This window comes from Tupaia chinensis, unplaced genomic scaffold, assembly GCF_000334495.1.
Source record: "Tupaia chinensis unplaced genomic scaffold, TupChi_1.0 Scaffold149832_1, whole genome shotgun sequence".
Lineage (NCBI taxonomy): Eukaryota > Metazoa > Chordata > Mammalia > Scandentia > Tupaiidae > Tupaia > Tupaia belangeri.
In genome coordinates, this window is record NW_006209677.1 from 78,174 (window position 1) to 81,041 (window position 2,868).

Sequence of the window (2,868 nt, forward strand, 5' to 3'; positions counted from 1 at the left end):
TTGTTTGTTCGTTTGTTTCTGCTATAGGGCGCCTGCGCTCACCAGAAAGAGAGAGACAGAGAGACAGAAAGTGAGAAATCACCCCCCAGGGGGGATGGCCATGCCACAATCCCTTCTCCTCCATTCTCCTCTTGGGATCTTGGGCACACATGCACACGCACCCAGCGTGAGTTTAAGCCACTGGGTCCAGGACTCAAACTGCAGTCGACTACATGGGAGTCCAGAGACATAGCCATTATGCCAACTACTGGTTCCATCTACCCAAAATCTTTCTAAAGATTCAAAAGGGGGACCAGCAGTTAGAATAATGGCTATGTTGCTGGACTCCCATGTAGCTGACTGCAGTTCGAGTCCCGGACCTGGTGGCTTGAATTTACACTGGGCGCATGTGCATGCATGCCCAAGATCCTGAGAGGAGAATGAAGGAGAACGGATTGTGGCATGGCCATTTCCCCTGCGGGGTAATTTCTCACTGTCTCTCTGTCTCTCTCTGTTTGTCTGGCAAGTGTACGTGCCCTATAGCAAAAACCTCTCTCAAAAAAAAAAAAAAAGATCCAAAAGGAAGGAATCCTTTCAAATCCATTTTATGAAGTCTCCATCACCCTCATTCCAAAAACATACAAGAACATGACCAAAAAAATGCAAACCAATATCCGTGATGATCACAGATGCAAAAATTCTCAATGAGATACTAGCAAATCATATCTAACAATACATTAAAAAAAATGACACACCATTTTCTTTCTTTCTGTACCTGGGTGAATAGATGGTGCAATCATAGGACTTGACAACTACTACAACAAGGACCAAAGGGTTTGAAACAAGAAGCCCAAGATCCAGGACATCCACGTGAGTCTGTTGGTCAAGCTGTACTGGTTTCTGGCCAGATGGACCAACTCTATCTGCAACCAGGTTGTGCTAAAGAGGTTGTTCATGAATCACAACTGGCCACCTTTGTCCCTTTCTAGGATGATCCACAAAATGAAGCTTCCTGGCTGGGAAAACAAAATGGTTGTGGTTGTTGGGACCATTGCAGATAATGTGGAAAGTTCAGGAGGAGCCCATACTGAGGTGTGCTCTCTACGTGTGACTAGCCAGGCCTGCAGCCACAACCTCAAGGCTGGGGGGCAACGTCCTCCCTTTGACCAGCTGGCCCTTCTGCTCTCTAGTCCTTATGAAGGCTGTGAAGTGTACTGGCATTTTGGCAAAGCCCCCAGACCCCACGCAGTCACACCAAATTATATGTCTTCTTCAAGGGCCAGAAGCTCAAGCATTTCAGAGGCCAATGGGCTAGCTGAAACTATAGACACTAATCCCAGACTACCCTATTATTTAAAAACTTTTGGATTCTGGTAATTAAATAAATAAATAAATATTTAGGGGAAAAAATAAGGTCCGGCAGGTGGCGTGGTGATTAAAGGTGTTGAATTTCCTCATGACTGATTGTGGTTCGAGTCCTGGACCAGACAGCTTGCTTTCCCACTTTCCCTTCCTCTCTCTGTTTGTATCTTCCAGGTCAAATTAAAATAATAGTTATTATTATTATTATTATTATAACAACTAATGGTATTAAATAAATAAATAAATATTTAGAAAAGAACCTTTTGGATTCTGAAAAAAAAATTTAAAAGAAATAAATCTAGAAGATATAACATCTGACCTGGAAAAATCACAAAAAATAATAAAAAATAACCAAAAAATGTATGGGAAGTAATAGATACCCTTAAATGCCTAAGCTTCTGAATAACTGGTATTCCAGAAGGTGAAGAATCTAATAAGGACATTGATAGACTATTTTATGAAATATTTGAAAATAATATTCTAAGCCTAGAGAGTCATTCAAGAATCTAGACCCAAGAAATATAAATGACACCTAGAGAGTCATTCAAGAATCTAAGCCTAGAGAGTCATTCAAGAATCAAGACCCAAGAAATATAAATGACACCAAATAGAATCAATGTAAGAAGATCCTCTCCATGGCATATCATAGATCGGCCAAAATGACAGAAAAAGACAAAATTCTGAAAATGCCAAATGAAAACAATGCATGGAAAGAATGGGGAGATATAGTTAAAACATTAGAAGAAAAAACAGCTTCAACCAGCAACACTGTCCTTTACATAGGAAAAAAAGATTTAAAAAAATTCTCAGATAAACAAAACCTGAAAGAATTTACCAATGCTAGACTAGCTCTTAAAGAAGTACTTAAGGTAATATTATACCAGGAAAACTAAAGAGAGACAGACATAAATAAGAAAACAACCAAGAAAATGGCTAATAAAATGGTAGTGACAAGTCTGCAAATAGCAATAATAACATTGTATGTTAATGGATTTAATTCTCCAATCAAGAGACACAGACAGGCTGAATGGATAAACGCACGCACACACACACACACACACACTGAAACCCTTTATCTAATACTTACAAAAAAATGCTCCTCATGGATAACGACATTCATAGACTAAAAGTGAAGGACTAGAAAAAGTTATTTCATCCACATGGAAACCAAACCAAAACAAAACAAAAATAAACAAAAAAACAGAGTTGTGATACTGATATCAGACAAAATAGGCTTTAAGACAAAAACTGTAAGAGACAAAAAAAAGTACATAATATAGTACTAAAAGGGATAATTCACCAGAAGATATAACACATAGGGATCCAGCAGTTAGCGTAATGGCTGTCGCTGGACTCCCATATAGTTGACCGCGGTTCATGTCCCGGACCCAGTGGCTTAGAACTCACGCCGGGCGCGTGTGCATGCGTGCTCAAGATCCCAAGAGGAGAATGGAGGAGAAGGGATTGCGGCGTGACCATCCCCCCTGGGGGGTGATTTCTCTCTTTCTGTCTCTATGTCTCTCTCTG

The 2,868-nt window shown here is 40.1% G+C and overlaps 1 pseudogene; it reads left to right on the plus strand.

Annotated features, from left to right (window-relative positions):
* Positions 1 to 766: 766 nt before the first annotated feature.
* Positions 767 to 1,313, plus strand: LOC102471743 (60S ribosomal protein L18 pseudogene; annotated as a pseudogene).
* The last annotated feature ends 1,555 nt before the right edge of the window (positions 1,314 to 2,868 follow it).